General features: G+C 42.7%; 1 long non-coding RNA gene across 2 annotated transcripts in view; it reads left to right on the top strand.

Annotated features, from left to right (window-relative positions):
- LOC147997012 (uncharacterized) overlaps nucleotides 1-22,449 on the top strand; it is a 56,511-nt gene that overhangs the window by 28,206 nt on the left and 5,856 nt on the right. For both annotated transcript variants that reach the window (XR_015652738.1, XR_015652737.1), the window contains exons 5-8: nucleotides 13,671-13,808; nucleotides 16,593-16,724; nucleotides 18,753-18,970; nucleotides 20,493-20,624. This is a non-coding gene — a long non-coding RNA (uncharacterized LOC147997012). The remainder of the gene's footprint in view (nucleotides 1-13,670; nucleotides 13,809-16,592; nucleotides 16,725-18,752; nucleotides 18,971-20,492; nucleotides 20,625-22,449) is intronic.

The raw sequence follows: 22,449 nt of genomic DNA, 5'->3' as shown, positions 1-22,449 counted from the left end.
GAGGAAAGTCTTAAGCTCCAATGATAATCTATAGAAGATTATGCCATGGTGAACCTAGTGAAGGCTTTTGGCCTCAAGATTCCAGTGACAAATTAGAGAAGTCCTGAAGCCAATGAGAGACTGTAAAAGTTTTTAGACTCCAGTGAGATCCTAGGTAAGGTGTAAGGTTGTAATTAGACATCGGAGAAAGTCTTAGATAACAGTGAGAACCTGGGGACAGGCTTCAGAAAAACTGACCACATGAAGAAGGTTGTAGACCACAATGGGGATAAAAGGAAATTTTTTGTTCCATTGAAAACCTGTTGAAAATTTACTGACCAGAGAAGTCGTAAAAATTTTTAGGTCCTCTTGAGACCCTGGCTAATGGCTTTTGCTCAATTCTGAACCAGGACAGGTGTTTAAGTTAAGTGATAGCAGAGAGAAGTGTAGCAGAATTTCTTGGAGCCTCCAGTGGTATAAATAATGATATGGCGTCTTCTACATAGCTGAAGGCTTAGACCTTTTGCTTGGGCAGTCTCTCAGCTAACCATCTAGCCTATACCCGGAGCGTGTGCAAATTTCTATACCTCTGTATTCCCCTACAGCCTGTGTACCTGTCTCTTACCAAGTTCCCCTCCTGTGACAGAACATTCCCCTAATGAATAAAGATTTCAAGGAACTAATCACTGTGCGAGGAGGAGGCGGGACTTCCGGGTTGGAAAGAGGAAGAGGGGAGGCAGGAAAAACTTTTTTTTTTTTTAAAGATAAGAGATGATAATAATTTATTAGTACAATAGTAATAAAATTATCAGGTGTCATATATCTCAAAGATAGTACAGCTCAAGAATCACAAGAAAAACAATGAATATATTTAAGTTAGGTCCAATTTAGAGTCACAGAAAACAAATATTTTGTAATTTGAATGTATTTTAGTATCTTCAATAATCTGCAAAATCCTTTAATTGAGGGTACTAAAAAAAAACAGAAAATTTAAAAAGAAGGCTGCTGACTAAGACTTTTCTTTTTTTTTTAAATTTAGAGAATACTTTATTAGTTTTTGTAATCAAACCCACGTAGATAAGACCTTACATATTTAATACAGTGTGTTACCCCTGTACAAATGGAAAAAACTTAAGTTCAACATTTCTAGACCATTATGGCTGTTAATTTCTGTACAGTCCAACTCAACACAGTAAACGGGGATACTTTTTTCCAAAGTTGACAGCACAGCTAAAGTTTCAAAAAATTCAAATTATATATCTGTATATATATATTTATATTTATATAAAAAGACCAATAATAGCAGTGTGTTATGCATCAACAGCAGCAACAGCTTTTCCAGGTTCTGCAGTCATCTGAACAAAACTGTAGAGACATCCAGCACACTCCATTAAAAAAAAAAAAAAGTAAAAAAACAAAACCCGAGAAAACAGCACAGTTCTGTTACTCTTGTGGTACCTGGCACCATTTTTTTTTTTAAATTAGCTTCTCAATCATCATCTGGAAAGAAAACATTCTGAGCAACATCATTAAAAACAGCTCTGATAAAGCACGGTCACTACTACGTATCATAAAGCAGGTACAAGCTATTTTACATCCACAGAGGTATGATACAGTACTGTCCTACATCTATAATACTAGAGGATACAATTTAAAAGGCATTATTTGAGACTTGATTCTACTTTTCCAGCAGAGGGCCCAAAGGATGGTGTGACACAGCTTTGTAAAGAAACATACTCTAGACAGGATTTCCTTTCACTAGTGGCACAGTTCTAAGGATTCATTCTCTCCATGAATGTCAGCTAAAACCGTTATTAAAAAAAATGAAATATCCCTAGAACAAAACCGTATAACCACCGGATTCACATGAAGATGACCTAGTGGAGACAAGCTGGACCTCACCTTACCAACAAGCTATCAAATCTGTTATGTTTAAACAGTGAGACCTCCAAGGAAGGAGATGCCAAGTAGTGCTTCAAAGCTTCGGACCACAATCAAACACAGCATCCTTTTCAACAGAAGCAGAAGCTCATCTGAATATGCTCAAGGATGCTGACGTCAACATTTAATCATCTCCTCACTCATCCAGGAAGAAGGGGAGATCAGTTACTACTGTACTTTATTGTGTTCAACCAAATCACCATGTTACAAAAATAGCAAGCTGCCATAATAAAAAATAAGGCTCCTCTATCCAGCACCAGATAGCATCATTTTATTTTCAAGCCTAGAAATTGCACACTTGTATATAAACCAACCGAAGATGAGGATTGAGAGTTCATCTTGGTGGATTTTTCCTTTGATGAATATGAAGTGTCCTTCCTTATCTTTTTTGATGACTTTTAATTGAAAATTGATTTTATTTGATATTAGAATGGCTACTCCAGCTTGCTTCTTCTGACCATTTGCTTGGAAAGTTGTTTTCCAGCCTTTCACTCTGAGGTAGTGTCTGTCTTTGTCTCTGAGGTGTGTTTCCTGTAGGCAGCAGAATGCAGGGTCCTCATTGCGTATCCAGTTTGTTAATCTATGTCTTTTTATTGGGGAGTTGAGGCCATTGATGTTGAGAGATATTAAGGAATAGTGATTATTGCTTCCTGTTATATTCATTTTTGGATGTGAGGTTATGTTTGTGTGCTTTTCTTCTCTTTGTTTTGTTGCCAAGATGATTAGTTTCTTGCTTCTTCTAGGGTATAGCTTGCCTCCTTATGTTGGGCTTTACCCTTTATTATCCTTTGTAGTGCTGGGTTTGTAGAAAGATATTGTGTAAATTTGGTTTTGTCATGGAATATCTTGGTTTCTCCATCTATGTTAATTGAGAGTTTTGCAGGATACAGTAACCTGGGCTGGCATTTGTGTTCTCTTAGGGTCTGTATGACATCTGTCCAGGATCTTCTGGCCTTCATAGTTTCTGGCGAAAAGTCTGGTGTGATTCTAATAGGTCTGCCTTTATATGTTACTTGACCTTTTTCCCTTACTGCTTTTAATATTCTTTCTTTATTTTGTGCGTTTGGTGTTTTGACAATTATGTGACGGGAGGTGTTTCTTTTCTGGTCCAATCTATTTGGAGTTCTGTAGGCTTCTTGTATGCCTATGGGTATCTCTTTTTTTAGGTTAGGGAAGTTTTCTTCTATGATTTTGTTGAAGATATTTACTGGTCCTTTGAGCTGGGAGTCTTCACTCTCTTCTATACCTATTATCCTTAGGTTTGATCTTCTCATTGAGTCCTGGATTTCCTGTATGTTTTGGACCAGTAGCTTTTTCTGCTTTACATTATCTTTGACAGTTGAGTCAATGATTTCTATGGAATCTTCTGCTCCCGAGATTCTCTCTTCCATCTCTTGTATTCTGTTGGTGAAGCTTGTATCTACAGCTCCTTGTCTTTTCTTTTGATTTTCTATGTCCAGGGTTGTTTCCATGTGTTCTTTCTTGATTGCTTCTATTTCCATTTTTAATTCCTTCAACTGTTTGATTGTGTTTTCCTGGAATTCTTTCAGGGATTTTTGCGATTCCTCTCTGTAGGCTTCTACTTGTTCTCTAAGGGAGTTCTTTATGTCTTTCTTGAAGTCCTCCAGCATCATGATCAAATATGATTTTGAAACTAGATCTTGCTTTTCTGGTGTGTTTGGATATTCCGTGTTTGCTTTGGTGGGAGAATTGGGCTCCGATGATGCCATGTAGTCTTGGTTTCTGTTGCTTGGGTTCCTGTGCTTGCCTCTCGCCATCAGATTATCTCTAGTGTTACTTTGTTCTGCTAATTCTGACCGTGGCTAGACTGTCCTATAAGCCTGTGTGTCAGGAGTGCTGTAGACCTGTTTTCCTGTTTTCTTTCAGCCAGTTATGGGGACAGAGTGTTCTGCTTTCGGGCGTGTAGTTTTTCCTCTCTACAGGTCTTCAGCTGTTCCTGTGGGCCTGTGTCTTGAGTTCACCAGGCAGGTTTCTTGCAGGGGAAAAGTTGGTCCTACCTGTGGTTCCAAGGCTCAAGTTTGCTCGTGGGGTACTGCCTAAGTCCTCTCCGCGGCTGCAGCAACCCTGGAAGATCTGCGCCGCTCTTTCCGGGAGCCTCTGTGCACCAGGGTTCCAGATGACGTTTGGTGTTTTCCTCTGGCGTCTGGATGTGCACAGAGTGCAGTCTCTTCTGGTTTCCCAGGCGTGTCTGCCTCTCTGAAGGTTTAGCTCTCCCTCCCACGGGATTTGGGTGCAGAGAACTGTTTATCCGGTCTGTTTCCTTCAGGTTCCGGCGGTGTCTTAGGCGCAGGGGTCCTGCCGCTCCTGGGCCCTCCCCTACGGGAACCCAGAGGCCTTATACAGTTGCCTCTTGGGCCAGGGATGTGGGCAGGGGTGGGCAGTGTTGGTGGTCTCCTCCGCTCTGCAGCCTCAGGAGTGCCCACCTGATCAGGCGGTGAGGTCTCTCTCCCACGGGGTTTGGGAGCAGAGAGCTGCTGCGGGCCGGGATCTGCGGGTCAAACTTTTTTTTTTTAAATATTTTTTTAATGTTTTTTATTTTGGACCTGAGAGCATAAAGACACAGTGTAGGTAGCCAGAGGCCCCCGGTTCCATTGCAGACATGCACAAAAGCACCACTAGAGGATTTATAACTGAAATACATTATGAAATTAGGATGCTACTTTCGGCTTCCAGCGATTCTGTTAGTTGTAGATTCTAAACTAAGATTGTATGGCATTTTCCTTCACGCAGCAACTGAACTGAGTTCCAGAGAAAGGTAAGGAAGCAGGGCACCCCAGCCAGGCACAGGGATTTGGAAGCGTGGGCTGTGCTCGGCAACAGCCCGCCCTCGGAACTTAGCGAGCCACACGCAGAGATTTTGGAGCTCTGAGTCAAAAACTCTGCCAGACTGAGAAACAGGCTGCCCTGTCCGCAGATGCCTTGCTGGAAATGCCACAACCTCCAAAATCTCTGACACGTGCTTTCTTCTCCCAGGAACCCTCTCTCTGTGTTGGAAGTTCTGCCCCCGTTTCCTACACAGCTATTTGCCATCAGCTCTTTAGTATAACCAGTCAGCAGCGAGGCAACCTCTGACACAATTCTAGATTGTCTTTAGGCTGGTGAGGAAGAACAAATATTTACCAAATAGAAAACATGAGGAAAGGCCATGTAAAGGACAGTGACACAATCCTTCCAGCAGTTAGCTCTTGGCTTTCACTAAATTAACAACTTAATATATTCTAACCCAGTTTTTAAAAAAAGGTTACCCCAAGCAGGAAGATCTTAGTTCTCAGGAAAACTTGAAAAATCCTTACACCCAATGAAAATAATTTGAAAACCTTGGGCTTCACAGAAGGGCTTAAGCCTCCTTCAGAACCTGTAAGGGTGTCAGCTCATTTAAGAATCTGAGATGCTTGCACCCCAGAGGGAAGCTGCAGAAGATATAAGGTCCCAAGAAAAACCTGGGGAAGGCTGTAAGCCTTAATGAGATTCTGGGGAAGGAAGGCCACTGATCACAGTGAAAAACTCAGGCACCATGAAAACCTCTAGGAAGTCTTAGCCTCCTGTGAGAATGTGGGGAAAGTGTAAAACTGTTTCACAATGAGACTGGGGAAACCCTGAGACTGCAGTGAGAAGCTATCCATAGCTTTTGTCCACAGTGAAAACCTGAAGGAAGCCTTCAGTCCCATGGAAAAATCTATCAAAGGCCGTATAGAACTTGTACTTGGTGGCTGTGATCCAGAATCTCTCCATGGCTTAAAACTTGTTCACTTATTCCCAGGTGCTGAGAACTTGGTAAACATTTTAGGCCCTAGTGAGACCCAAGGTATTGTCTTATCTTCCATGAACACATGGATACAAGTTTAAGAATCTGTGAGAACATAAGCAGGCTTTAGGCCGCACTTACCACCTAGAAAGACCTTGGGTCCTAATGAAAACATGGGGAATTGTTGATCCCTGGACAAACCGGGAGAAGCTTTTAGACCAAGGAAAAAGGAAAAAGCCTCAGGCATCACTGTGACTCAGGAATGTCTTAAGCCTCAGTGAGAATCTGTAGAAAGATTTAGCCCACAGAGAACATGAACATCGATTCAGGCATAAATGAAACTTTGCCTTAGATAACAGTAGGTATGTGGAGAAGTCCTTAAGATTCCTTGAGAACCTGTAGAAGTTTGGAGTTATGTTGAGATTCCGTGGAATGCCTTAGGCTTCAATGAGTCTTGGGGGAAGTCCTTGGATCACAGTAAGAAACTGAGCCTCAAGAATCGCTGTGAATACTTAAAAGGTTTTAGGCTCCTTTGAGAATCTAACCAACACCTAATTAGTGAGAACTTGTAGAAGGCCTTAAGCCCAAATTAGTACCTGTAGAATATTGAAGGCCCCAGAGAGAAAATGTGGAAGGACTTTAGACACAGTGCCTCAGAGAAAACCTGAAAAAAATTTAAAGCCACAGTGAGAATATTACAAAGGTTTTAAGAATTCCCCCAAAAAGTATTGGATGCCTTAGAGAGCCAGTGAGAATGTGGAAAAATGATTAGCCCCTGAAACCTGTAGAATATTTTAGGCCAGACATAGACCATGGGAAAGACCTTACACCCAGTGACAGTGCTCTAAGTTCTGATGGAATCTGTGAGAATTTGTGAAGATTTTTAGGACCCAGTGAACTTTGGACTCCAGAAAGAACTTGGGAACGGCTTGAAGACTCAGTGAGAATGTGGAAAAGATCTTAGACACTGTTGTGACTGTCCAGGAAGGGCTTAGGCTCCAGTGACAACCTGGGGAAGGCTTAGGTTTCAGTGAGACTTTGGAGGAGGCCTTGATCACTCTTAGAACCTTCAGTAGGCCTTAAACCTGAGTGAGAATAAGTAGAAAGTTTAGGCTCTAGAGACAATCTGCTAAGCCTAGGCTCTCAAAACAAATTAGGAGAAGGGTCTAGATTAATGTAGAATGTGCTAAAGACTGCAACCACAAATGAGAACTTGAACAAAGATTTCGATCACAGTGAGGAAACGGGGAGTGCCTTCTGTCCTAGTGAAAACCATGTATACACTGTGAGAATTTGGGGGAAATTGTTAGGTCCCAATGAGATCCTGGTTAATCCTTAAACTCCACTGAGAAATCAAGCAAGGCTTTCAAATCCAATGAGAACATAGGGAAGCCGTTTGATCCCAGGGGTAACCTGGGGGATGTCTTAAGCCCCAAATGAGACAATTTAGGGGATTTTGGATCCAATCCGAACCTGAGGAAGGCTTATGGTTTCAATGTGAATTTTGGGAAGCTGTTAGATCCCAGCGTAGACCTAGAGAAGACCATAAGCCCCAGTTAGAACCAGTAAAGTCTTTAGGCCTCAGGGAGAACTTGAAGAAGGCCTTCAGAACCTTGTAAGAAAATTTTTGCAGGTCTTCGAGAACACCTGAGAACTAGGGAATATTTTAAGCATAGTGATTCCTGATATTAACTTAGACTTCATTGAGAATCTACACAGGAAACTTAAGATGCAGTGACAACAGGAGTAAACCTTACAGCCCAGTAATGACCTTGGAAGGCCTTAAGCCCCAGTTACAACTTGAGTATCTCTTTAGAGACCAGAAAGAATCTTATTAGGCCATTGACTCAAGTGAAACCTCGGAAGGCCTTATGTCCCAGTCATACACTGGAAAAGGCCTTAGTCCCCAGTAAAATCATGGGGTAGCTTTATGAGTCACTGAGAACATTGGAAAGAGCTTGGGCCTCCCATGGAGACCCTGTGGAATGCTCTTCGCTCCAGCGCGTATTTATAGAAAATATATAGTAAGAGTAAAAAAAATCTGTGGAAGACTGAAGGCTTCAGTGTGCCTGGAAAAGGACTTAAATCCAACTGAGAATTTGGAGAAGGTCTCTAGCCCCACTGAGAAGCTGTAGAATGTTTAGAACCGTGTGATAACCTGGGGAAGGCCTTATTTTCCAGTGGGAACCTGAAGAATGTGTCAGGCTCAAGCAACAACCCCATGAGAACCTCCAAAATCAAAGGAAACCTGTCTAACCCCTGAGAGATTCTGTGGTACTGTGTCAAAATTGTTGGCAGTAATGAGACCTGGCTAGGCCTTAGTCTCAATGAGAACCTTGGCCCAGATTTAACCCCAATGAGTAGATACATAAGGCTTTAGACCCCAGTGACAATCCAGAAAGGACATAGACATTTTAAAAAAAATCTCAGAAAGTTTTAGGGGTAAGGTACAGCCTTGGAAGTCCTTATACTCCTGTCAGAAGCTAAGGAAGCATTAAGATTCTGTGAGAGGCTGGAGAGAGAGAGTTCAGAATTAAAGATCACTGACTATTCTTCCAGAGGTCCTGAATTTAATTCCCAGCAACCTCATGGTGGCTCATAATCATCTGTAATGGGATCTGATGCCCTCTTCTGATATGTCTAAAGACACTGACTGTGTATTCACATAAATAATTTTTTAAATTGGGTCTAAAATAAAACTCCTGTGATAACAAGGGAAACACTTAGGCCCCACTGAGACAGAATCATCCCAGCTTTAAGCTCATGCAATAGCCCGTAGAAGCTGTTAAACCACAGTGAGAACATGGAGAAGGCTTTCAACCAGTGAAGACCAGACAAAGGCTTTGTAGATTCTGTAAAACTTGGGAAAGATTTTAGACAACAGGGAGTCCTTCAGTAACACTTTTGTCTATGAGGAGAATCCAGGCAAGGCGTTGAGAGTGAATGACAACACTGTGAAGCCTTCTGCTCCAGTGTCAACACAGGAAAACCTTAGGACAGTGGAACTTACAGAAGGCTTTAGACACCAGTAAGGATTTGGGAAGCCTTTAGGCCCCAGTGAGAACCCAGAAAAGCTTTAAGACCCAGTGAGAATATGGGAAAGACCTTAGGACCAATTAAGACCCTGGGAAATGCCTTAAGCTCCAATCAGAAGCTGTATAATATTTTAGGCCTTAGTAAGAATGAAGGGAAGGCCTAAGATCTTGAGAAGCATTTTAAGAAGGCTATTAGCTTGTTATTTTTTTTTTTAAAAATGAAAATGCTACCTCCCTCTCCTGGACCCCCTCACTGAGAGTCTTCCCTTTACCCACCCCCTCCAGCTTTACCCCTGAGAATGCGAAATCCTGTGGTGTTCCCACACTCTAATGCCTCAAATCTCTACAAAATTAGGCATAACTTCTCCCACTGCGGCAAGACAAGGCAGCCCTGTACTACATATGTGCTCAGGAGCTCAGACCAGCCCAGGTATGCTCTTCGATTGTTGGCTCAGTCTCTGGGAGCTTCCAGGGTTCCAGATTAGTTGACATTGCTGGTCTTCCTGTGGGGTTCCCATACAATTCAGGGCTTTCAATCTTTTGCATAACTCTTCCATACGGATCTTTACCTCTATCCAATATGTGGCTGCAGGCATCTCCATAAGTCTCAGTCAGCTACTGGATAGAACTACTCAGAGGACAGTGGAATATGCGTGGCCCAGGGAGTGGTACTGTTTGGAAGTGTGCCCTTAAGGAAGAAGTGTGTCAATGTCGAGAGGTCTTTAAGACCCTCTTCCTAACCACATGGGAGCCAGTCATCTCCTAGCAGCCTTCAGATGTAGATGAAGAACTCTTCAGCAATGCCTGCCTCATATGTGCCTGGATGCTACCATGCTCCCACCTTAATGACAATGGACTGAGCATCTGAACCTGTAAACTGGTAATTAAATGTTGTGTATGAATTGCCTTGTTAATGGTGTTCACAGCAATAAAACTCTTAAGACAACAGCCATGCTAGGTTCCTATCAGCAAATATCATAGCATCAGTAATAGTTTCAGGGATTGATGCCGATCCATGACCTCGATCTCATGTTGGACCGGGCATTGGTTGGCCATTGCTTCAGGCTCTGCATCATCTTTCTCCCTGAATTTGTTTTAGACAGGAATAATTTTTGGTCAAAAGTTTCGTACATGTGTTGTGTCCCCAACCCTGCTCTCGGTGTCTGGCTTCTGGATATAGAGTCTTCAGGATCCATATTCCCACCGTTAGCCATTTCAGCTACCATCACACAATTGACTCCTGAGAGCCTCTCCATACCAAGTCTCTTGAGACTTTCTAGAAATTCCCCCACCCAACACAACCAGCAGCATATTTCCACTCATTCTCCTGGCCCTCTGGGCCTCTCTCCTGTCTTTTCCCATCCCTATCCTCCCATTCCTCTCTTCCCCTCTCTCACTCAGTTTCCACCCTTGCTCAGTCTCCCATGACTACTCTGTTCACCCTTCCAGGTGGGATTGAAGCATCTTCACTTTGGCCTTCCTTTTTCTTTAACTTCGAAGGTTCTGTGGTTGTATCATGAGTATTCGGTACTTTTGGGCTAATGTTTACTTATCAATGAGTACATACATGCATATGCTTTGGGGTCTGTCTTACCTCACTCAGGATGGTATTTTGTAGGTCCATCCAACTGCAAAATTCATGATGACCTCAATTTTATACAAGAATAGTATTCCATTGTACAAATGAACCACATTTTCTGTATCCATTCTTTGATTGCAGGACATCTGTGGTTAGGCACAGAGAGTACCTTAGAAAGTTTTATGCCCCAGTGAGTGTTGTGGGCAAGGCAGGAGGCTCCCATGAGAACCTGAGGATGTCTGTAGACCCAATAGAAAAATGGGAAGGCCTGAGAATCCAGCAGAAACATAGTTGGAACTTAGGTGTCAACGTTTGGTGAAGTGGGGTGCTAAGGGTAGAGCCTCATTAATCAGGACATAGGAGCACACAACCATAGTCAGCCAATGCACACTTATTCAAAATTTCAGCATCTTTTATGCAGAAAGCAGACTAAAGAATTCACACAATTTCTCACTCCCACCGGGTGCTGTTTACCTAGCATCATCTTACCTTGACTCATGGTGACCCAAACCTCCGTGTAAAATGAGAAATCTTTCTGCAGTCCAAGTCTTTGGTGTGATGTCTACTTAAACTATAAGCAAATTTACTTCTCATAAGAAATGGAATGTGAAGGTCACTTCCTCAGGTTTTCAGCTTACTTGGCAAAACAGCAGAATTCTGCCTTCTCAGTCTCAGTCTGCTGAAAATGGCAGGGACCCTGGTTGCCTTGAAGCTAGCAGGCTGGGAGCAGTCTCCTCATGCGATAGCTCTACACTTAGGCTCCAGTGAGACTGTTAGTAAACCTTATGATACCAATGAGAACATAGGGTATATTAAAATACAGTGAACTGGGAAGGCCTTTAACTCCACTGAGTGGCTTTTAGGCCATAATTAGAATTGGGGAAGGCCTTAGGCCTCAGAAATATTTTGGCAAAAAAAAAAAGGTCTAGTAGTCAAAACGTTGACCCGTTCTTAGGCCCAATGAAGCCTGTAAAAGGTTTTAGGCTTTACTGAGAAGATGGAGAAGGCTTAATGCCTCAAAAAGTCTTTGGAAAAGGCCTTAGAATGTAGTGGAAACCTAGTAACAGCATCAGTGAGTACTTATACCAATTTTCCTATTCTGTGAACAGAGAGAATGTCTTGAGACCTAGTGAATACCAGTATAAGGCTTTATAAACCCTAGAAATTTACAGGAATTTTTTTAGATACTATTGAGATCCTAACTAATACCTTCGGGGTGACAGAGAATGTTGGCAAGGCTATGAGATACAGAGAGAACATAGCAAAGGGGTTGGGCCACACCAAATGCCAGAAGTCTTTAGACCAATAATGAAAATTTGAAAAGGCCTTAGATTAAAGTAAGTAGTAGAAGGTTTTATCATAAAGTGAGCACCTGGAGAAGGCCAAAGTCCCCAGTGAGAATTTGAGAATACCTTAGATGCCAGTATAAACCAGAAGGAAAACTTAAGACTCGGTAATAATGGATATAAGATTGTTGGAGACAGGAAGACTATGGAAAAGTTCTTAGACACAGCTTCTAGAAAAATGTGAGAACTTGGAACAAATTTTCGGCTCCACTGGCAAGCCAAGCAATGCTTAAAGACCCAGTGAGAACATAGGAAAGGACGTGGATACAAGTCACAGGTCACCAGATAAGTCTTTGGACCCACTGAGTACCTGTAGGTTTTAGGCCTCAGAGGGAACATGGAGAATGCTATAGGACTCTTGAGCAATTGGAGAAGGCCTAAGACATATAGTCAGAACAAAGGTGGTCTAGACCCCAGCTAGAACCTGCAGACTGTGTTAGACCACAATAAGGACATGGGGGATGACTTTAGACCTAGTGAGAAACCTATCAATGACCACAGAAAACTTGTTAGAACAAGACTCAATTTTTAGGCACTACTCAGGCTCTGAGTAGTTCCTGGAGTTTTCAACAATAATGTGGACCATGCTTTAAGACCAAGGGAAGGTAAAGGTCTCTTAGTTTAGGTTTCTATTCCTGTGAAGAGACACCATAACCAAGGACAGCTTATCAAGGACAACATTTAATTAGTGTTGGTTTACAAGTTCAAAGGTTCAGTCCATTACCAGTGCTGAAAAATGGCAGTGTCCAGGAAGAAATAGAGTAAGAAAGAGCTAAGAGTTGTGCATACTAGCCAGCAGAAGACTCTTACTCACATTAGCCATAATGTGAGTATTGAGGGCTGTATTGAGATTTTAAACCCCACGCCTAAGTAATACCCTTTCTCTAACAAATTTACACTTCAGACAATCAGCCATGTAGAAGTACTCAAGTAGACCTCAGGAAAGGCCTTGCTTAGGCTTTGCTGTGTTTCTCAGAAACACATTAGAAAACATTTAGAACCTGCAAAAAGCTTTAGCACACAACTGTACCAAAAAGAACTTAAGGGAGGAAAAATGTCTCTTTATAATAAGACCTTTAGCAACCTTCAGAACCTGTGGAATGTTAGAGGTCACAATGAGAACTCAAGGAGAGTCTTCAGACCTAGTGAAAATCCTGTTATGGTTTTCTAGATTCCTTGAGAACTTAAGAAAATATTTATCACCAATGGACATCCTGTGCATAGGTTCTGGGGAGAACCTGTGCCAGGCATTAAGACTCAGGAAAACTTGTTAAAATTGTTGACCACAGTGATGAAAAGTGAGACCTGAGTTCCTAGTAACAACCTGGGGAAAAGACTGAGGCTTCATTTTATCGTTGGACAAGGGTTTAAACCTGAGTCTGGTATTTAAATTATCCAGTATTTATACCAATAAAGCCATTGGAGGCATAAAGTGAGGAAAATCCTACTAGTTCAGGAGGTAACTTTATTTTCTGAACTATATACAAAAATTTTTTATGAGCCTGATTCTAAACTACTAGCTGTATAAAACTGTCTTTCTACCTGGCTAGTCTACCTTTCCCTTGAGCTCTTTCAAACCCAAGAGGGCTACTTAGCAAACTTTCCCAGGATCCTGTTTTACCTGTGCCTGGCATACTCTTCTGTGTTACCTGCAAGCCCAAAGAAAAAATTCACTCTTGAAGGGGAAATTTATGGAAACTCAGGTCATAGTGATGTTTTGCTGAAGCAGACACAAGTTACGGGATGTTTGCTAAAGCAGACATGTGAAAGAATCTTGAGGCTGATAGGTGAAATAATATTGTGTTGAAGCAGACACAGGTGAGGAGCCGTGACATTTACAAAGAGTATAGACATGAGCCCACAGACATTTGGAGGAGACTCTGACATTGGTTTTCCTTCCTCCAGCTCACTAGTCTTCACTGATGGTGATCAGGTATTAGTTTCCCTCATATAGAGTTGGTGATATTTTCTTGTAACTTCATAGAGAGTAACTCAGCCAAGAACTTCTTGTGATATTCCCACAGCTTCTTGTGACTTTCAAGAACTCTCTCGGATCCAGAGGACCCACTCTGTTTGTACAGGAAGGAGCTCCCTTTGCTGATTCATGGGTGGTGTCTGCCAGATGGATGGACTGGACAGAAACTGCAGCTTGATGTTTCCTGGTGAGCTAGTAGGTTGAACTGCTGGTATCCCCACAACAAAGATTGGAATCGCCCCAAAATGCTACTCGTAAACAGGTCCACTTCTCCCCATGTCCTTCCCCCTTAACCATTCCTTTTTTAATACCTCCGGTGGATGGTTGGCTAGAAGGAAGGTTAACACATTTAAGAACCCTTACTAACGAACATCTTGACAGATGTAAGCCAACATTCTATTGCTTACCTGGAGCTCCTTCTGTAAAGACTCTTTAAAGCCAGAGAGAAAAAGAGACAAAAACAGAAGAGGAAAGAAACATAAAGACAGAGACAGGTTAAGACTCAGAGAGATACAGAGTGACATAGAGCGATCTATCAAAGTCCAGTTGCTATAGAGAGAATCTCCAGGTCTTCTTCCACAACATCTGCTAGGTGAACAATGTCACTATAATGATTAGAGGGACTCCAAGCCAAGCCAGTCATACCATTCTGCTGACTTTGCCTCTGGCCACAAAAGAGGGAAAGAAGACCTCTTCCAAGCAATTTGCCTTAAAATAGGTGGGAACATTCCATTTTCAAGCATTCTAATTAACACAGGCTATAGGGGAACACCTAACCTGCATTCGAGAATATGCAGTATCAGTTTTAGCTTTTATAATTTGCTGACAATTAGATTGTCTATGTAACATAATCAAGTATCCTACACCCAGGTAGAACCTGGAGACAACTGTAAACTTTAGTGACTGTAGAATATTACAGGCCACAGTAAAAATTTGGAGAACAGGGAAGGCCTCAAAAAAAGTTTGTCAAAGTTCTTAAGGACCAATGAGAACCGTGAGGAGTGATCTTGCCCAAGTGCAAGGACCTGCCTAACGTTTTAGGCTAGAAAGAGAAAAGGAAAAATTTCAGAATATATAATATGGTAATTGCCTTATAGATGCTGTAAAAACATAGCAACATTTTTAGTCTTCAAACAATCCTTCAGTTTACCCTTAGGCTCAGTGAAAACCCTGGACAGGCTGTAAGATGAGTGACAAATTTGTGAGGTCTTAGGTCCCAGGAAGAGCTCAATGAAGGCCTAAGACACTAGTACATATCTGGGAAAACTGAGACTCATTTTAAAGTTGGAAAAGGTCTTAGGCCTTAACACTATTGGGATTGACCTGAGTTCACAGTATTCATTTGAATGAGACCTTAATCAGTAAAGGCTACCTGTCAGGATCACACCTTTATTCATTCCTTACAAAAGATCTTGCATAAAGGGGCTTACTTGGAGACAATGCGGACTGAAGACGAGGGGATGTGTTAGAGGGAGAGGAGTGAGGCAGGAGAGCACTGAGAAATAGAAGTAAGAACATAGAGAATGAGGAGAAGCAGAGGAATGGACATGAGGTAAGATAGTCAGATGAGAGAACAGTCACCAGGACACAGAAGGAGGAGGCCAAATGAAGGACGTGATGTAAGAGAGTGAGACCTACGAGGAATGGAGAGCAAGGAAGAACTTTAGAACGAGGGGAAGGAGGGGGACGAGGGAGAGAGAGAGAAACAGTGAGAAACAGAGAGAAAAGAAAAAGACACATGAGAAGAGAGGCAGAGAGCTGTAGTTAGTGGTAGGCAGTCCTTTTATACAAAGCCCATAACGGTTACACTTGGTGGAAGTCGCAGTTTATGATGTAAGCATTTGCTACGTCCTGGGAATGATGTGGTGGAACCACTTGTTATCTTAACTCTAGAAACAGCCTTAGATCATAGAACCTGGTAATGTCTTTAGAATGCTAGGATATTCTGGAGGCCTTATCCCAGTGAGTAACTAAGTAACGCTTTGGACACCAGAAGTATGAGGGATGATATTAGACCCCTGTGAGATAAGAGGGAAGGCTTTAAAATAAAGCCTTCAGGAAAACCGGGTAAGGATTGTTTCCAGGAATAAAATAGGTAAAATTTGGGATGCCAAATTGAACTTGAGAAACACCTCGCTCTAGAAAAATGCAGGGGAAGGTCTTAGGTCCCATGGAGATCCTTAGGAAGAACCTTAGGAAGGAATCCATAGAGGTCCGAGTACTGAGGACGGCCCTGGATCCCTGTGACTCCCTAAAGAGGTCTTAGTGAATGGTGAGAGGTAAAGGCCTTCTCATACTCTCAGAAACTGGGACACCCTCTGGGAACAGATGAGTACTCAAGAGACATTAATCTGCAAGGAAGTCCAGTGAGAATCTCAAAATATTTACATTCAAGTTAGCATCTTATGACGGCCATGAGCCCCAGTGAGTGTCATGAGCAGGGAGGAAGGTATTTGTCCTCTTAGCAAAAGGGACAAGTGGTCATCCTGAGGTTCTCCACCCATGGTTCCCACAAGTTCCTAACCACTATGCTATTCCTCCCTGTTCAAGGCTGCTCAGTCTATGGCAGTTCCAAGTTTTCCTTACGATCTATAGCCCCCAGGTGGTTGTACCTGAATCCAAGAACTTCCTCAGTATGATGAACATAATTTTTTTTTTTTTTGGTTCTTTTTTTTCGGAGCTGGGGACCGAACCCAGGGCCTTGTGTTTCCTAGGTAAGCGCTCTACCACTGAGCTAAATCCCCAACCCCGATGAACATAATTTTAAAAAAAAAGCATTTGAGTTATATGAAAAGAAAAGCTTAAGTCTGTAAACACACAGTGCCCAGCCTGTGCCTGATAATCAGACTGCAGGTATATCAATGACTAGAGATAATCAGACATGTGTCATAAGAAAGTAACAATGCCACCTCCCCACTTGAGAGTACATAATCAGAGAACAAAAGTAATTCATAGTACTTTGCACTTACAGGACTGCTGAAGACTCTGAAAGGGACTATGTTGGTCTTCCCTACGGATGGAGGGTTTCCTGCGATCTTAACCATTCAACTGCCTCCTTCCATGAAATAATTGAGCCAAGATTCAGATAAGATTCTTCAGGCAGGTGAGATGCTTGGGAAGGTAGATTTTTGACCTTAGTTAGGAACTTGGCCGAACACCTATGGGAAGACACTCAGCATAAGAAACTACATCTTTTCTTCTAGCAACTGTGCATACCGACCGTCGAGATCAAAACAGGCAGGGAATTACTGGGTAGGCCTTAGGTGTCCATGAGATCCTGGGATGGCATGAGGCTCCAGGTAGACACAGGAGACTGCTCAGAACCTAGTTTCAACCTGGGATATTATTAGACATCAGTGAGACTCTGACAGAAGAAAAGGTACCAGTTAAATCCTCCTGACAGCATGACACCTCAATGATAATTTAGAGAAGGTAATAGTCCCCTAAAAATACCGGGGAAAAACTTTGGACCCTGGAAACATCATAGAAATGGAACAGGTTCCAGTGAGACCCTGGAGCAGGATTGAGTCCAAGAGAGAACCAAGGAAAACATTCAAGTCCAAGGAGGTCCTAAGGAAGACTTTAAGCCTTAATGAGAATCTAAGACAGACTTTAGATCCGAAGGAAAATCTCTGTGAAGCCATAGCCATGAGTGAGAAGGAGGGGAATGATTTCTTCCTCAGTGAGAATGTGGAAGACTGTTAGAACCAGTGAAAAAACACAGTTTGGATTTGGTGAGGCCTTAGGTTTCTGTGAATACCTTTTGAAAGCCTTGGGTTGCAGTAAGAACACCAAAAGCTCTTCTATGCCAGGGATGTATTGGAGAAGACTTTAAACGCTGTGTGATCCTGGGGACATTCTTAGACCTGACAGAGAATCTAGGCAAAACCTTAGGTTCAACTTTGCAATATTGTAGGACACAGATCGAACCCTGTCAAGGCCTGAGATCTTGTGTTTCTCAGGAAGGCCTAACATACCAGTGTAATCTTTCCAGAAGTTGACGACACACCGAGAATCTCTAAGATCCTTTCTGTTTCACAAAGAAACTAGGGAAGACAGGAGGTCTCAATAACACTTTGAAGAAGGCCTTTAGCCACATGGAGATCTTTTGGAATGTTGGACGTCGTATTTCGAACATGAAGAAAGCCTTCATTCCCTGTGAAAATCTCGGATGGGTTCCTAGACTGCAATAGAAGTTAAGAAATATATCGGCCCACTTGATACCCTGTGCATAGGCTCTAGCAAGATGCTGTGCAAGGAATTAGGCCACAGATACGACTTTGGAAAGCTGTAGGCCACAGGGGTAACCTGGGAATTCTTGTGGGCCTTGGACCATAGGCTTCATTGTGTCTTTGGAGGGAGGTCTTAAAGCATAGGTAGTGTTCCCATTTAAATTATCCAGTCCTGCTTTTTGTATTGTGATGCTAATTCTGCCCCCAGACAGCAGACCACAAAATACCCAGGTGATTTCATGGGAACCGTCTTCCTATATTAACCTGTCAATAAATCTAGAGCTTCTGATCGGAGACTAGAAGGGAAAGGTGAGACTGGAGGTTTGACGGTGGTAGCAGCTGGAGAGAGGGAAGGGCAAAAAATCAAGGAGAGCGGCCTGTAGAGGAGGAGCTGAGATCGACCTGATTGCATTGGATTCTATGTTCTATATATGGTCTCATTGGCTTTGGAAATTAGAGCAACAAATTGGCTCCAAACCTGGGGATTAGAACCCAAGCAACTTGAGGGAAAATTCACTCCTCCCCACTATAGGCAAGTAGGGCTGGGCTGTAAAGTTGCCTTGGGGTGAAAATGAAACACCTAGTGGGTCTACAAGGTTCTATACATCTACTGAGAATCTCCCTCCCTAAGCCCCATTTAGACCATGACAGTAACCCATCTCTGAGTTCAGACTTACCCCAGTACCAATGTCACAACATAGTTGGGGTTCGTTGAGCCTAAATGGACCAAGGACGCTGGGGCAGGTCTTCCTGTGAAACATCAGAGCTTAGCATCAAGAGGTGAAAAAATGGTAGCCCACTTTGCAAAGGCTTCTCACGGGCACAGGAAGCTGATCAGGTGTCTCCACCAAAGCAAGCCTTCCTGTGCTCGCTTTCCTTTCTCTCCCATGTCTCAACAGGACACAGAACAGCCAGACCTGCTGTACAGACGGCTTGCACTGCAGACAGCCCCAGATCGCAGCACATAGTGCCAGCAGCCGTGCAAACAGAGATGGCTCAGAAGGCTTGGGTCCTTCTCCAATTAGCTCGTGCCTGCATATAAATATTTGGAGAGTAGTGCGGTGTTTTGAAGGAACAAGAGAGAGAGTGAGAGAAAGGCACTAGAACACTGAATCAGGTAAGAAAATATACAGACACACACGCACGCACACACACACACACACACACACACACACACACACACATACACACACACCTGAATTATTATAACCAAATAGATAACCTTGGTTTTCCTGAACTGCCAATTTGGATAGTTCCTAAGGAATAGATGTAAAAGACAATTTTCATTATTACAATTTCAATTATTTTTATGTACTATGTGTTCTCAGAACACAGGACTCTCAGTAAAAACAAAAAAGTATAAGTAATTGAGGAGAGTACAGGATAAGATTTTACACAACAAAAAAAATACAGGAAAGTGAAGTCTGGATACAGGACCTGGAAAGGTTGCTAGAACAAAGTACCGAACTTCATATATCAGACCCAAGAAGAGAAATAGCAACAAACTTTAGAAGCTGAGCCTAGAGAACGGATTAGAGGTTGAAAATCAATATTAGGGAGATTCAGAGAGAAAAAAAGACAAATTTAGAAGAGAGAGAGATTAAAAGAGAGAGAAAGAGAGACAGAGAGACAGAGAGAGACAGAGAAATGCAAAGAAAAGAAGAGGTGAGAACATAGAGAGCTGTAGTGGTAGGCAGTCCTTTTATACAAAATCCATAACTGGTACAATTGGTGGCAGTGATGACTTTGGGCTCCAGTGAGTATTGGGGATGACATTAGACCCCTTTGAGATAACAGGGAAGGTTTTCAGACACAGCCTTCCTGAAAACCTTGAAAGGCCTTCTGTCCAGCAATATACTTGGTCAGAATTGAGGTGCCAACGTGAATTTCAGAAACTCTGTAGAAGGAAGAAACTCCTTAGGGGAAGGTCTTAGGTCCCACGGAGATCCTGACAAGGTCTGAGCACTGAAGTAGATCCTTAGGAAGGAATCCATAGAGGTCCGAGTACTGAGGACAGCCCTGCATCCCTGTGACTACCTAAAGAGGTCTTAGTGAATGGTGAGAGGTAAAGGCCTTCTCATACTCTCAGAAACTTGGAAACCCTCTGGGAACAGATGAGTACTCAAGAGACATTATTCTGCAAGGAAGTCCAGTGAGAATCTCAAAATATTTACATTCAAGTTAGCATCTTATGACAGCCATGAGCCCCAGTGAGTGTCATGAGCAGGGATGAAGGTATTTGTCCTCTTAGCAAAAGGGACAAGTGGTCATCCTGAGGTTCTCCACCCATGGTTCCCACAAGTTCCTAACCACCATGCTATTCCTCCCTGTTCAAGGCTGCTCAGTCTATGGCAGTTCCAAGTTTTCCTTACGATCTATAGCCCCCAGGTGGTTGTACCTGAATCCAAGACTTCCGCAGTATGACAAACATAATTTTTGAAAAAGCCTTTGAGTCATAAGAAAAAAAAGCTTATGTCTGGAAACCTGCAGTGCCCATCCTGTGCCTGATAATCAGACTGCAGGTATATCAATTACTAGAGATAATCTGACATGTGACAGAACAAAGTGACAATGCCACCTGCCCATTGAGAGTATATAATCAGAGAACAAAGGTAATGCATAGTACCTTACCCTTACAGGACTGCTGAAGACTTTGAAAGGCACTATGTTGGTCTTCCCTACGGATGGAGGGTTTCCTGCGATCTTAACCATTCAACTGCCTCCTTCCCTGAAAGAATTGAGCCAAGATTCACATAAGATTCTTCAGGCAGGTGAGACGCTTTGGAAGATAGATTTATGACCTTAGTTAGGGACTTGGCCATATACCTATGGGAAGACACTCAGCATAAGAAACTACATCTTTTCTTCTAGCAACTGTGCATACCGACCGTCGAGATCAAAACAGGCAGGGAATTACTGGGTAGGCCTTAGGTGTCCATGAGATCCTGGGATGGCATGAGGCTCCAGGTAGACACAGGAGACTGCTCAGAACCTAGTTTCAATCTGGGATATTATTAGACATCAGTGAGACTCTGACAGAAGAAAAGGTACCGGATACATTCTCCTGACAACATGACACCTCAATGGTAATTTAGAGAATGTACTAGTCCTCTGAAAATACCTGGGAAAAGCTTTGGACCCTAGAAACATCATAGAAATGGAACAGGTTCCAGTGAGAAACTGGAGCAGGATTGAGTCCAAGAGAGAACCAAGGAAAACATTCGAGTCCAAGGAGGTCCTAAGGAAGACTTTAAGCCTTAATGAGAACCTAAGACAGACTTTAGATCCGAAGGAAAATCTCTGGTAATCTATAGCCATGAGTGAGAAGGAGGGGAATGATTTCTTCCTCAGTGAGAATGTGGAAGACTGTTAGAACCAGTGAAAAACCACAGTTTGGATTTGGTGAGGCCTTAGGTTTACGTGAATACCTTTTGAAAGCCTTGGGTCGCAGTAAGAACGCCAAAAGCCCTTCTATCCCGGGGAGGTATTGCAGAAGACTTTAAATGCTGTGTGATCCTGGGGACCTTCTTAGACTGACAGAGAATCTAGGCAAAACCTTAGGTTCAACTTTGCAATATTGTAGGACACACATCGAACCCTGTCAAGGCCTGAGACCTTGTGTTTCTCAGGAAGGTCTAACATGCCAGTGTAATCTTGCCAGAAGTTCACGACACACTACATGTCTCTAAGATCCTTTCTATTTCACAAAGAACCTAGGGAAAACAGAGGTCTCAATAACACTTTGAAGAAGGCCTTAACCATATGGAGATCTTTTGGAATGTTGTACGTCGCATTTCGAACATGAAGAAAGCCTTCATTCCCATCCCTACATTCCATGAGAAATTGAGGAATATATTGGCCCACTTGATACCCCGTATAGGCTCTAGCAAGATGCTGTGCAAGGAATTAGGCCACAGATACGACTTGGAAAGCCACAGGGGTAACCTGGGAACCCTTGTGGGCCTTGCGCCATAGGCTTCATTGCGTCTTTGGAGGGAGGTCTTAAAGCATACGTAGTGTTCCCATTTAAATTATCCATCCAGTCCTGCTTTTTGTATTGTGATGCTAATTCTGCCCCCAGACAGCAGACCACCAAGTACCCAGGTGATCTCATGGGAACCGTCTTCCTATATTAACCTGTCAATAAATCTAGGGCATGTGATTGGAGACTAGAAGGGAAAGGTGAGACTGGAGGTTTGACAGTGATAGCATTAGGAGAGAAAGAAGGGCAAAAGAGCAAGGAGAGTGGCCTGTAGAGGAGGAGCTGAGATTGACCTGATTGCATTGGATTGTATGTTCTATATATGGTCTCATTTGCTTTGAAATTAGAGCAACAAAATGGCTCCAAACCTGGGGATTAGAACCCAAGCAACTTGAGGGAAAATTCACTCCTCCCCACTATAGGCAAGTAGGGCTGGGCTGTAAAGTTGCCTCGGGGTGAAAAATGATACACCTAGTGGGTCTACAAGTTTCTATACATCTACTGAGAACCTCCCTCCCATGCCCCATTCAGACCATGACAGTAACCCATCTCTGAGCTCAGATTTAGCCCCAGTACCAATGTCACAACATAGTTGGGGTTCGTTGAGCCTAAAA

This window comes from Rattus norvegicus, chromosome 1 (assembly GCF_021556685.1).
Source record: "Rattus norvegicus strain SHRSP/BbbUtx chromosome 1, alternate assembly SHRSP_T2T, whole genome shotgun sequence".
NCBI classification, from domain to species: Eukaryota; Metazoa; Chordata; class Mammalia; order Rodentia; family Muridae; genus Rattus; species Rattus norvegicus.
The sequence above is the reverse complement of the archived record's forward strand: the minus strand, read 5'-3'. Positions and strand labels throughout refer to the sequence as shown.